Source organism: Bos indicus, chromosome 5, assembly GCF_029378745.1.
Source record: "Bos indicus isolate NIAB-ARS_2022 breed Sahiwal x Tharparkar chromosome 5, NIAB-ARS_B.indTharparkar_mat_pri_1.0, whole genome shotgun sequence".
Taxonomy (NCBI): domain Eukaryota; kingdom Metazoa; phylum Chordata; class Mammalia; order Artiodactyla; family Bovidae; genus Bos; species Bos indicus.
This window is the reverse complement of record NC_091764.1, coordinates 80065013-80079830: the sequence shown is the minus strand read 5'-3', so window position 1 is coordinate 80079830 and position 14818 is coordinate 80065013. Positions and strand designations below refer to the sequence as shown.

General features: G+C 38.6%; 1 protein-coding gene across 3 annotated transcripts in view; it reads right to left on the bottom strand.

The window, feature by feature from the left end:
- Window positions 1-14818, bottom strand: part of TMTC1 (transmembrane O-mannosyltransferase targeting cadherins 1) — a 312150-nt gene that overhangs the window by 21377 nt on the left and 275955 nt on the right. The gene's annotated exons all lie outside the window — the stretch shown is intronic.

Here is a 14818-nt window from a genome sequence, read left to right as displayed (position 1 = left end):
CTGACTCATTGGAAAAGACCCTGATGCTGGGAAAGATTGAGGGCAGGAGGAGAAGCGGACGACAGAGGATGAGAAAGTTGGATGGCATCACCGACACAATGGACATGGGTTTGGGTGAACTCTGGGAGTTGGTGATGGACAGGGAGGCCTGGCGTACTGCGGTTAATGGAGTCGCAGAGTCAGACATGACTGAGTGACTGAACTGAACTGAACATCTGAAAGGATTTGCCCTACAGAAAAAGCTTCAAAGCAGATGTTTGAAAGGATGCCTTCCATCCCAGCAACTCTCTGGATGAAAACAGGTGATCCATTCATATAGGAATGTCTTCTGGGCTGGGTGATCTCACTGGGAGACAGGGTTATGGTGCTTGTTCAGCCACTAAGTTGTGTCTGACTCTTTGTGACCCCATGGGCTGCAGCATGCCAGGCTTTCCTTTCCTCCACTATCTCCTGGAGTTTGCTCAAACTCATAGGAGGCCTGGCTAATTGTCTATCAGCTGCATTTGCATGGCTAGCTCTCCCACCTATACTGTATGAATTTGGGGAGAGAATTTTTTGAAGGAGGTGGGTTGGAGGTTGATGCTAATTATAGGAGGGCTTTGCCTATCCTTTTTTAAAAAAATATTTCTATAGCTTACCAAACCATTTGTTACTTCCCTTATCACTCTCCACTTTCCATCTCTGAGCTGCATCCTTCCGATAGGAATACAGGGTCCCTTGAGGCACACCTCCAACTCCTCCCTTTGTGGCATGGCCCACATCAGTTGCCACAGCTTCAACAGATCTTCTTCCAGGTGCTTTGGTTTTCTCCTCTAATGATCCACTTTAACAGACTTCAATAATCCTGAATTAGCTTTTAGGCACATTTTCCACAACCATCTGAGATTGTCATGTCACACTTTCCTTTACAATATAGAAGGTAATGGCTAATTAATGACTCAAAGCCACTCAGGTTCTAACAATAACTCACAAGTAAACCACTTCCTAGTACTGCTATGAATGTCAGGTGAAAGGCAATGGTTTGGCATAAAACACAGAGCAACTTTTCCTTTCGTGTGCTCTGATCATGGACACTGTCCATAATTTTATCAGAAGTTACTACTACTAAGCATTCAAACAGACACAGGAAAAGGGAATGACAGCATCATTTTTCTCAGACATGACACCTTAAGCTTGTGACTAAAAATGCCCTGAGTACTGAACAAGAAGTCAAGACGTCTAAATCTGATTTGACACAGAAAGGCAAAGACACTTAACTCTCGGTAGAATGACCAATGCCATCTCTCTTAATCTACATACTTAAGTACCATTTAGGGAACAAAGTGTGGTTTAAATTTGGCAGATTTCTCTTATTTGAAGTGCAAATCCATAGTCCAGCAAAAATGGATTTCCATGTTTCTAAAAATGTGTTTTCTAACTGCTAAACTCAAAAGAATTGTCAAACTAAAACAAACAAAAAAAAACCTCAAAGATGAATGAAAAATCTCAAGCTATCTCTTTTTAATCTATTGAAGAAAAAAACCTTAATGAAGATATCACCCACTGCATGTGTGCATGTTAAGTCGCTTCAGTCGTGTCTGACTCTTTGCCACCCTATGGACTTAGCCCGCCAGGCTCCTCTGTCCATGGGATTCTCCAGGCAAGAATACTGGAGTGGGTTGCCATGCCCTTCTCCAGGGGACCTTGCTGACCCAGGGGTCAAACTTCATCTCTTAAATCTCCTGCATTGACAGGGGGGTTCTTTACCACTAGTGCCACCTGGGAAGCCCCATCACCCACTGAAGGTCTCACAAATTGGTGAGTGTACATGTGTGTGTGTTAGATGGAGACAGGCAAGTCACAAATTACATATGATCCCAATTGAATTAATAGAGAGTAGTATTGGATATTTATTCATTTGCCCATTCATTCAGCACATGTTTTCAGTAATTGCTATAGAAAGCATAGCATAGTGATTAAGAACTGGGCTGCCATATGGAGGTGCCTCAAAAAAGCTAAAAATAGAGTTGCTATATGATACAGCAATCCAAATCCTGTGCATATATCCAACCAAAGTATAATTTAAAAAGATACATGTACCCCTATGTTCATAGCAGTGCTATTTACAATAGTCAAGACATGGAAACAACCTAAATGTCCATTGACAGATGAATGGATAGAGATGTGGTGTATTTATACAGTGGAATATTACTCAGCTATCAAAAAGAATGAAATAACATCATAATGCCATTTGCAGCAACGTGGATGGACCTGGAGATTATCACACCAAGCAAAGTAAGTCGAAAGAGAAAGACAAATACTATATGACATCACTATAGTATGTGGAACATAAAATACAACACAAACGAGCATAACTACAAAAAAGGAACAGACTCACAGACACTGAGAACAGACTTGGTTGCCAAGGCAGGGGAAGGTGGGTAGGAGAGAAGAGGAGGGAAGGAATGGGAGTTTGGGATTAGCAGAAGCAAACCTTCATATATAGGATGGATAAACAACAAGGTCCTACTGTATAGAACAAAGAACTATATTCAATATCCCATGATAAACTAGAACAGAAAAGAACATAAAAAAGAAAAAGTTATATATATATATATATATGCTTCCCAGGTGGCACTAGTGGTAAAGAACCCACCTGCCAATGCAGGAGACATAAGAAACATGGATTTGATTCCTGGGTCAGGAATATCCCCTGGGCAACCCACTCCAGTATTCTTGCCTGGGGAATCCCATGGACAGAGGAGCCTGGTGGGCTACAGTCCATAGGGTCAGAAAGAGTTGGAGATGACTGAAATGACCTAGCACACGTGTGCATGCATGCACACACACACACACACACACACACATGACTGAATCACTGTGCTATGCAGCAGAAATTAACACAATATTGTAAATCAACTCTACATCAATAAAACTAGAAAAAGGAATTGGGCTACCAGTGCTTGGCACATGGATTGGAATCCCAACCCCGCCATTTACTGTCCCTATGACTTTACTTCCCCTCTATGTTGCCAAGTGTAAAGGAATAACCTATTTCAGAAGGTTGTTCTGAAGATTAAGTGGATTAAAACAGTTGAAGCCCTCAGGACAATGCCTAGCAAGTAGCACTTTGTCATGGTAGCCTCTACCCTTATTACTACTACTAGGAGTAGTATTTGTTGAGCACATTTAAATACAAAGATGGCATTAGTATCAAACACTAACACTGGTCATAACACAAGAAAATCGAGATTTTAAAGAAATGGTTACCCAGTTTCAGATTAGCCAGGGCATTGTTTCTCTGGTTGCCTCTAAGAAATTGTTTACTGACCTCTGAATCAGAGATGATTAAAAAAATTAAAAGGAAGAACATTCAGGTTACTTACTCTTTCTCATATAGGGTTAACTAAAGGGCTTTGATGGGAAATGCCACGTGGACAGCGTTGCAACACCTGATATGGCCACAGCAACAATACCAGGGAACCTGGGCTCAAGATCGCGTGCACTTACCTCTTTACTACACTGCTCACATTGAATTGTATTCCGTAGTTCAGTTGTCTTTGAGCTCCTTCAATAGACGCATTTTGTTTCATTCCTCCCCAGGTCTTGGGCATCTGTCTCCCAGGGGTATAAGTAGTAGCACCACCCATGTGTCAAGTATATAGCGGAGACAGAAGAGTGGGTAACAGACAGTTCTACCCTCACAGACAAGAAAGTGAGATTTGGGCAAGAGGGAGACACTGTGATGGCTGGGAACAGTGTCACAAAAGCAAGGTGCTTGGGAAGCAAACAGGAGTGACACCCAGACTGGTGTTTAATAGATTCTCTACACCTGCCAAGATCCAAATGCCAGGAAATGCAGGTTACCATTAACTCCATAAACTGTATAATATGAAAATGTGCTTGAAAAAAATCTGTGCTATTTGAGATCTTAAAAATATCCTTATAACTAAACTGTGAGAGAGTTGAAAGATATTTTTCCTGAAAGGAATAAAATTGATGTCCTCATATTCTAAGTTGCTGAAGTCAAATACAAGAGCTTTCAAGTGCAATTACTGTTGTGCCTGATTTAATTTTACTTTCCCCCCACATTCCTGGCTGCTCCAAAAAGGCAAAGAGATCACCTTTTTCATCTAAAATCCATTTTTGGATTTATGAGCTGGGTCTCCACTAGAAACGCAATTTTCAAAGTCCAAAGAAGTAATGCGATTTAAAAGACCATCCATGTCTAGAGAAAGTAATCACATTCCTGTGCCTTTGGTATCCCCAAGGGCAGCCTCCAGACTCGGGTTCTATGAAAAATGTTTTCAATATCTGTCTTTCTTGTCCTTTCACTTGACTGTAAATTTCAAAGAATGATTAACTCCACTTATTAAAAAACGTAAAGGAGCCACCAGTGCAGGAGAAAAATGCTTTCTAGGTATTTATTTAAAACAAATTTCGCCTTCTCTGGAAGGGCAGTGCATTTATCTTCAAAAGCAGTATTCTTAATCCCTCAAGTTCAGTTTCATTTACCTCATCTGGCTAGATGTCCTGACCTAAGCTGATCACTCCCAATCTCTACTGACTTGTGACAGCCAGAGGAAATGAATATAAGCTATTTATAGGACAACTTTAATTTAAAATGTTTGTGACCTGGAGAATAGTTCTGACAAATAATATGGCCATCAGAGTCCCCAACCAACCACTGCCTCAGCATGAAATCAGCCTTCGAGGACAGTGGTTAAAAATGGGCAGCGTGCAGCCATGGGCCCCACTCCAAGGCTCAAAAGAATTTTCAGTGGGGTGGAAACAAAAGAGCCCGGGGGGAGAGAGAAAATGCTGTCAACATTTCCACGTTGAACGTGCTGTAATTACCGACGTGGCGTGCTTTTTACCTCAAGGAAGGGAAAGTGAGAAGTAGATCTGAAAACGGGCCTTTTGTCATTTACTCTCTCAGGTCAACTGATATGTCTGGAAAAGATTTCTTATACTTCAAACTGCAGCAACCAGGAGAGCAAATGGACATGGGCTCAATGCAGCTATCTTCAAACTTCTGGTTTGCACTCTAAAACTTACTGAGGACCCCAAAGAGCTTTGTTTATATGATGTACATTTATGAACATTTACCACAACAGAAATGAAGCAGACATTTTTCTTTAATAAACTGATAATAAACTATATTTACTTAAAATAATAAACCAACAACCAATAACACATTCATAAGAAAATATATTTTTCCAAAGCAAAAAAAATTCAGTGAGAAGACTGATATTATTTTCTATTTTTCCAAGTATTTTAAATATCTGAATTGATAGAAGATAGCTGGGTTCTTATATCTACTTTTGCACGAATCTATTTCTGTATGTTTTTTAGCTAAAGTATGTGAAGGAATGTGGTGTCACACAGACATTCAGTTGGAAAGGGGAGTATATTTTCATATTCTTTTCATGACTGTGAATACATCATGTAGCCTATAAAAAATTACTATATACTTGGGCAAGAATGAGAGTAAAAAAGGCAAATTACCTGTGACTATTATAAAAACTGCACAAACCTTCTTGGACCACAGGGGGCCTAGTCAACCCTTTGTGAACAGCTGCTTAATGAATGGCCTGGAACATGTTCTTACTGTATAGCAGGTGTAGGGTGTGACGTTCTAAAGTGGTGAAAGACCTACAGAGATGGAGCAGGAAGGTTGTGCGCTCTGACATTACGGCCGTGCGTCTGGTCTGCTTCCCACTACTCTGACTCTGACCAATGATGTGTGCACACAGATCTGCCAGGGATCTCCCCATTAGCCAAATGACTATTTACCATTACAAGACTGGCAAATGTAGGACCACTCGACATTTAAATTCATGTCAGTGACTTCTCCAAGTAGCTCTTTAAAACACAATGGCTCAGAACACAAAGCAGAGATGCCTCTTTTCTCAGCCTCTTCTTTGCTTTTATTTTCTTTGTAAAACAGTTCTTCCCCCATCAGTCACTGACATGGACGTTTATGAGAAAGATGCTGCCAATATTTTGATGTCTAACACTCTTTCTCATTTGACTGAAATGAATCAATTAACTTGGCATTCCTCTTCACCAAGGAATTTGGGCATTTCTAATCCTCAATTTTCTCCTTACCCAGCAGACTGTGATCAACATTACCCTGTGACAATTTAAGAAAGAAATGATGACTTTAAAGAGGAAATGCCAAGAATCAAAAAAGCTAAAATATGACAAATGTGACAGTGTGTAACAGTCAACAGACCAGGAAAAGGGTGGCCAAAGAAACCACCCCCCCCCCAAAAAAAAAGAAAGACCAGAAAGAGTGGAAGGGGAGCTACATGTTCATGGAATTGCAGCTTTCTCCATTTCCAAACTGGAGAAGGCAATGGCACCCCACTCCAGGACTCTTGCCTGGAAAATCCCATGGACAGAGGAGCCTGGTAGGCTGCAGACCATGGGGTCTCGAAGAGTCGGACACGACTGAGTGACTTCACTTTCACTTTTCCCTTTCATGCATTGGAGAAGGAAATGGCAACCCACTCCAGTGTTCTTGCCTGGAGAATCCCAGGGACGGGGGAGCCTGGTGGGCCGCCATCTATGGGGTCGCACAGAGTTGGACACGACTGAAGTGACTTAGCAGCAGCAGCAGCAGCCATTTCCAAACGGTTCTCCTGTTCTTCTGTCCTCATTCTACGTACTTCCAGGCACACAACTTTGCTCCCCAAAGAGGAAGGAATCATACTGTTCCCCACTGCACAGCCCTCACCTGGTCTAATTTCTGTAGCCAGAAAACTTTTCCTAATGATTTTTTATCTCGTTGATATCTATATGTTCTTAAGGTACCAAGCTGAATTTCACTCTTTGGCCAGTGATCCTCTCCCCAAACACCCATTGCTCACATGAGATCGGGTCCCTATGACACTCGCACTGGTACTCTTTGCACACTTGTCACAACTGGGTGAGGTGTTGGGCAGAGGGTGGTAATTATTCCCCTAAGAGTATTCTTCCCTTTTAGACTCTTAAGTTCCATGAGTCAAGACCCATACCTTGCAACTTCTTCTAATACTTGGTGACACTTAAGTGCTCAATAAATAAGAATTGAATACTTAAATCGATAAATTATGTTAGGGTTCAGCTCAAGGTGACCTGACCATACATGCAATGGTATATGTGTCTGAATCTACCCCAAAGATGACACTTGTCAAACAAGAGAAATTGACCTTATTTTTGATCTATACTTCTAATTTATATTTTATTGTTCCAATTTTCTTTCCATTCTTGTATCAGTTAAAGTCATATCCCCAGACACTTAAAGAAACATATTTTAAGTGTTATCAAATTAATTAATTGAGTTTTTCCATAGGCTGGCAATAATTTACAGTGATAATGTTATAATTTATAGGATGATAATGTTAACTTTATTTCCTTTATTGCTGTGTAATGCAAGCTATATAATCTATGGCAAGAGGAGGCTGGTTAAAAATGATGGTGGGCTTGTAAATGTTTACAACCCTATCTGTGAAGCTGGAGTATAGCCAGTTCTGAATGCTAATGAAGAACCAAAAGAGACTAGTAAGCCAGAGACCACGTAGACTTTGAACCTAAGAGTATTTTCTATTCTGTTTTCTTGACTTCTGTGCTGCATTAGACACAGACTGGCAGCTTTCTTCTGCATCCTTTTATGTATTTAACATCTATGACAACCCACTCTCCTGGGTTTTGTCTATTGTTTTTCCTCTCCTTTTCCACATGGATATTTGTACATCTAACCTCATTAACTACAGCCTATTACCACAGTCCAGTCCTGGGACCCCAGCATCATATGCTGAAAGAGCAGTGGGAGAGGAGTCAAGTTACAGTCTCCAGTCTTGGTCCTGACACTAGTTATCTGAATGACCTTGAGCAAACTTAATTCTGTGCACCTCATATTTCTATCTGCAAAATGGGGAGGTTTAACAGTTCTTTAAGGTTCCCTCTACACACTACTCTTCCATTTTCTCCTAAGATAAATTAGCTAATCACAATATAGATGCATTTACTTGAAGTCCTAAATCTATCTTTCCAGTCCCGATCTCTTGCACTGTTACCTGTCCACATGCTATTTCCATTTAAACGTCCCACTAACATTCAAGACAGAGGTTACAGACTGCTGGTGGCATACTGTATTAGTACCATTCTTTTAGAAACCAACTTAGTAATGCATCTCGAGAGTCATGAAATATGCAGATACACTTTGATATGGGAATACTTCTGGAAATCTATCATTAGGAAATGATCCAAAATACTGGATCATAAAGAAGAAAAAGTCACACACACACACACACAAGAACCTGAATGACCAACAGTTAAGATATTATATAATAATTCATCATTTCATAAACTAGTAAGTAGGTATTAAAATGGTATTTATAAAGATCATTTAACAGTATGAAAATATGTATAATATTATATATAACATAATGGAAAGTCAAAATAACAGGATATAAACTACATGTGACTATTAAGCATGAAAACAAAAAATGCTAACTTGAAAAGATATTTCCACCTGTATGTTCACTGCAACATTATTTACAATAGCCAAGCTACATAAAGTGTCCATTGATGGATGAATGGATAAATAAATGTGACACATACACACACACATATATGCACACGCAGTGAATATTATTCAGTCAAAAAGAGAACATAATCTTGCCATTTTCAGCAGCATGGATAGAACTTAAGGACATTATTATAACTGAAATAAGTCAGAGAAAGACAAATATTATATAATCTCACATATAAAAACCTCACAGAAAACAAAAACATGAATAATATTCCATGACTTCAGAATATACTACATAGCTGCAGTAATCAAAGTAGTATGGTACTGGCACAAAAGCAGTCACACAGGTCAACGGAACACAATAGAGGGTTCATAAATAAACCTATGCACTTACGATCAATTAATCTACAACAAAGCAGGTAAGAATATACAGTGGAGAAAAACAACCTCTTCAATAAGTGTTGCTGGGAAAACTAGACAGCTACATGTAAAATAATTAAATCAGAACATGCTCTAACATGTACAAAAATAAACTCAAAATGGGTAAGACCTAAATATAAGACCACAAATCATAAAACTCCAGAGGAAATATAGTCAGCACATTCTTTGATATAAGTCATAGTGGTATTTTTTTGGATCTGTGTCCTACAGCAAAGGAAATAGAAGCGAAAATAAACAAAGGTAACCTAATTAAACTTAAAAGCTTTGCATGGCAAAATAAACCACTGACAAAACAAAAAGACAGCCTTCTGAGTGGGAGAAAATATTTGCAAATGATATGATGGATAAGGAGGTAATTTCCAAAATATATAAAGAGCTCATACAACTCAATATCAAAATAAACAAAAATGTAATTGAAAAATGGGCAAAAGACCTGAAGAGATATTCTTCCAAAGAGGAGATGCAGATGGCCAATAGACACACGAAAAGATGCTCAGTATCACTAATCCTCAGGGAAGCGCAAATCAAACCATGATGAGATATCACCTCACACCAATCAGGATGGCTATCATCAAAAAGAGCCCAACTATACGTAAAACAGATAAACAACAAGGACCTACTGTATAGCACAGGGACTATACTCAGTAGGTTGTAGTAACCTATGTGGAAAAAGAATCTGAAAAAGATTGGTACCCCAGGTGGTGCTACTGGTAAAGAACCCGCCTGCCAATGCAGGAGACATAAGAGACATGGGTTTGGGTTTGATAACTGGGTCCGAAGATCCCCCGGAGGAAGGTTTGGTAACCTACTCCGGTATTCTTGCCTGGAGAATCCCATTGACAGAAAAGCCTGGAGGGCTCTAGTCCACAGGGTTGTAAAGAGCTGGACACGACTGAAGTGACTTAGTGTCATACATATATATATGTGTCACTTAGTGTCATATATGTGTGTGTGTGTGTCTGTGTCTGTGTGTGTATTTATAACTAACCCACTTTGCTGTACACCTGAAACTAATACAACATTGTAAACCTACCATACTTAGATTAAAAAATTAATGACTTTTAAAAAAGGAACAGAACAAATTCTGGTGAGGATGTAAAGGAAAGGGAATCTTTGTACACTGTTGACAGGAATGTAAACTGATGCAGCTACTGTGAAAAACAGTATAGCAGTTTCTCAAAAACTAAAAATAGAACTATCATATGACCCAGAATTCGATTCCTGATTATATATCCAAAAAACCCCAAAACACTATTTTGAGAAGATACATGCACTCTAATATCATAGCAGCATTATTTCCAACAGCCAAGATATGGACTCAATCGAAGTGTCCATTAACCAATAAATGGATAAATAATATATCATATTAATATATATCTATATCTATCTATATAAGTTATATAGATATATAATCTATATCTATCTATCTACAGAAATGGAATACCACACAGCCATACAAAAGAATGAAATTTTGCCATTTGCAACAACATAGAGGGTATTATATTAAGTGAAATAAATCAGAGAAAGACAAATACTATATGATATCACTTATATGTGGAATTGGGCTTCCCTAGGAGAAGGCAATGGCACCCCACTCCGGTACTCTTGCCTGGAAAATACCATGGACAGAGGAGCCTGGTAGGCTGTAGTCCATGGGGTTGCTAAGAGTCGGACATGACTGAGAGACTCCACTTTCACTTTTCACTTTCATATACTGGAGAGGAAATGGCAACCCACTCCAGTGTTCTTGCCTGGAGAATCCCAGGGACGGGGGAGCCGGGTGGGCTGCCGTCTATGGGGTTGCATAGAGTCGGACACGACTGAGTGATTAACACTTTCACTTCACTTTCATATGTGGAATTTAAAAAATGCAACAAACTAGTGAATATAACAAAAGTGAAACAGACTCATAGATGGAACAAACCCGTGGTTATCAGTAGGGAGAAAGAAGTGGGGATGGGCAATATAGGGGCAGGGGATTAAGACATGCAAACTATTATGTATGAAATGAGTTACAAGGATATATTCTACAATACAGGGAATACAGCCAATTTTTATAATAACTATAAATACAGCATGATATTTAGAACTGTGAATCAGTATATTGTACACCTGTAACATATAATAACAAAGATCAACTATATTTCAATTAAAAAATGTAAAAAAAAAAAAACAAAACATGGCCCACCAAGATCATAGACACAGAAAATAAATTCCCAGAGGCAGGAGAAAGGGGTCTTTGCAACCCCATGGACTGTAGCCTGCCAGGCTCCTCTGTCCATGGAATTCTCCAGGCAAGAATACTGGTGTGGGCAGCTGTTCCCTCCTCCAGGAGATCTTCCCAACCCAGGAATAGAATCCAGGTCTCCTGCATTACAGGCAGATTCTTTGCCATCTGAGCCATCAGGGAAGCCCAAGAATACTGGAGTGGGTAGCTTATCCCTTCACCAGTGGATCTTCCCAACCCAGGAATCAAACTTTACCAACTGAGCTACCATAAAAGCCCAATAATATCATATATCAACTATATTTCAATTAAAAATGTAAAAAAAAAAAAAACCCAGACCACCAAGATCATAAACACAGAGAATACATTCCTAGAGGCAGGGGAAAGGGGTGGATAAAATCTGTGAAGGGGGTCAAAAGACACAAACTTTCACTTATAAGGTGATTAAGCCCTAGGGATGTAATGTATAGTATGGTGACCGTACTTAATAACACTGTCTTTGCATAGAAGAGTAAATCTTAAAAGTTCTTATCACACACAAAAAATTTTATAACTATGTATGGTGCTGAACTTATTGTGATAATCATTTTGCAAGATATACAAATATTGTGTCATTCCTTATATTGCATATCTGAAACAAATATGTTAATTATGCATGCATGCATACTAAGTCACTTTAGCTGTGTCCAACTCTTTGCAACCCTATGGACTGTAGCCCACTATACTCCTCTGTCCGTGGATTTCTCCAGGCAAGAATATTGGCGTGGCAAACTGCTATGTAGCAACCTAGAGGGGTGGGATGGGTGTGCAAGAGAGAGGGGACATAGGTGTACCTATGATTGATTCATGTTGATGTTTGGCAGAAACCAACACAATACTGTATACCAATTATTCTTCAATTAAAAATAAATTTAACAAAAAAAGAAAATAACTGCAGTTAAAGGTTTAAATAAAAAAGAATATTGGAGTGGGTTGCCGTACCCTCCTTCAGGGGATCTTCCCAACCCAGGGAGTGAACCGTGTTTCTTACTCTCCTGCAGGGGGGTTCTTTAGCACTAGTGTCACCTGTCACCTGGGAGACCCCCGATATCTCAGTTATACCTCCACTGGAAAAATAGGTATATTAAAAAGAACTACAGTATATTAAAAATGGTAATGTTTGTTGTTTCCAGATATTACGGGTGAAAGGTGAACTTTATTTTCTTTGATCTTTCCATGTTTTCCATTAGATTTTTATACTATTAGTGTAATTTTATTTCTTCTGTTTCTGAAATCTTGCTTATCCTTGGCTTCCCCACAGCTCTCATTGGCCATGTATCTCCTAAGTCCTTTAGATGCTCTGCTCTGGAGTTTTTAATTTTCTAATATTTTTCTCTTTCAGCCTTCACATGCACACAGTTTCTAAGTACAAAAGGATTCTTCTTCCACAATAGAGTCTATCCATTCCCACACTATCTTCCTGAAACATGGCTCTCAACTATGCATTTACAAGCCTTCTCCAAAATACTGCCATATTTCTACAATGTTTAAAACACTTTCTTCAGACGCCTAATTTTCTTCCTATTATATATCACTTTCAAATCTGTGCTTCACCATGGGCCTTAATATGCTCCTTCATATAAAGTGTTTTCAAATTATTGGCCTACTTTACAGATTTCCTTTCTCAAATTCTCTATTATGCCCAAATAGACTTACTTGCTACCTTCAAGTTCCAACAGAATAAGGAGCAAAGTGTTAGTTTCAGACAAAGTCTGAAACAGTTAATATCATTAATTTTAGGGTTTTATGTAATAGAAACATAGTCTCAAGCCAGGAAAGTATTTCTTATCCTCCTGAAATTACCAAACTATAATTTAAGAAAGCAGTTCCATTTGGGAGCCATTTTGTCATAGAGAAAATGGACAATCCAGAGCCTACGTAAAGCACATGACCAGAAGGAAAGTATTTAGAAATCAGGGTAAACTAGAAACAAGTTTAGTATAGAAAAGAGTTGTTCAGAAAAATGACAAGGCGGTTGTGCTCATAAACCATAGAATATTACTCAGGCATGACACTGAATGCATTTGAGTCAGTTCTAATGAAGTGGATGGGTCAGTTCTAATGAGGTTCAAGAGGGAGGGGATACATGTGTACCTATGATTGGATTATGCTGATGTATGGCAGAAATCAACACAATATTGTAAAGCAATTACCTTCCAATTAAGAATATATAAATTAAAAAATCCCAAAATCTAAAAACTGGGCTCAATAAGCTATCACTTGGGCCCAGCCCAGAGGAAGCAAATCACAGGACTGTTGATTTCAACTCCATACAGGAAAGGGTTCTCTAACATTGTGGGCCACCACAACCACAATGAGCATGGGCTGGGCACGTGCATACATGGTGGTCCTGGAAGATGACCAGTAAAGTGACGGAAGGGTTACTGGTGTGTTACAGATTGACTATGGTTTGCTTTCTTGAAGGCTGATAAATAAAGTTGTGCTATTAAGAAATGAATTTATTTGCTAACAAAGGATATGAGCTTGGTGCTTGTGCATCTGAAGCATTCTTTTATTAAATAATTCAAAGCATGAAGATAAGATGCTGAAAGAGAGCGAAAGCAATCCTAAGTTATGCCCAACAGCTCCTCTCTCATGAGCTCTCTCTGATGTTAAAATCAATTGCCCAAAGGAGCAGAAGAACCTTTCAATCTTTCAATTACATTCTTCAAGTTCATAATATTCTACATTTGAATCGAGAATAAGAAAGGCTGGCAAAAGATGTGATCTTTGTATGTAAGGAAAGGTCGTGGTCATAGTCATAATTTGTTTTTTCTTAAAACTTGTTTATAACTTTATGTGGCATACAATAATGTTATATCAATTTGCCATTATGGTTCTCAAAAATTGAATTTACCACATAATTGATTTTAAATAAGGCATCTGACACTTTTAAAACGTAACTGGGAAAATGTATATATGTTGCCCTTTTTAAACATATATATTAATACTATGTTTTATAGATATATATGTCTATAAAATTTGTTAATAGTAAGATATTGATGAATGAACTAAAATTTCAGTGTCACCAAACATTGTCATCATTTTTAATAAAGTAACTTTTCATGAACTTGGAGTTCATCAATTTACAAAAGGAATACAACTTGAAACTTTTGGAATTTACTAAGGCAAATAGCTTTTCACAATATTAACATGTTAATGCTTTATTTATATAGAAACAATAGCACTAATTGAAGTGAAACCTTAAGTTATTCATGAAAAAACTCATTAGCACTTAGTTGACTTTAAAGGAGGTACTTTTAGACGCTCTTAAAATGTTAGAGCCATAAGAGTAGTTATTTAGAGTAGTTATCAATTTTAGATTTGGAAACTGAGGCCCAGAGAGGTGGAACACTTCTCACTCAAGTTTGCACAGGTGTTACTAGGAAGTGGGGTCTAGAATAGGCCACCTGGTTCACTGTCAAATTCTCCTAATTTGAGGAACTGACCCCGAAGTGCATTAAGTCCAGAGATGCCGCATGTATGCTTGCCTGGCTTGCCTTATACAGTGAAGTACCCTGAGCCCTAGAAAAGCAATATGCATACAAAGACATGGCTTTTCTTAAAGAAACTTGCAGTCTTGCGAGGAAAAATAAACCTGATAAACTGTT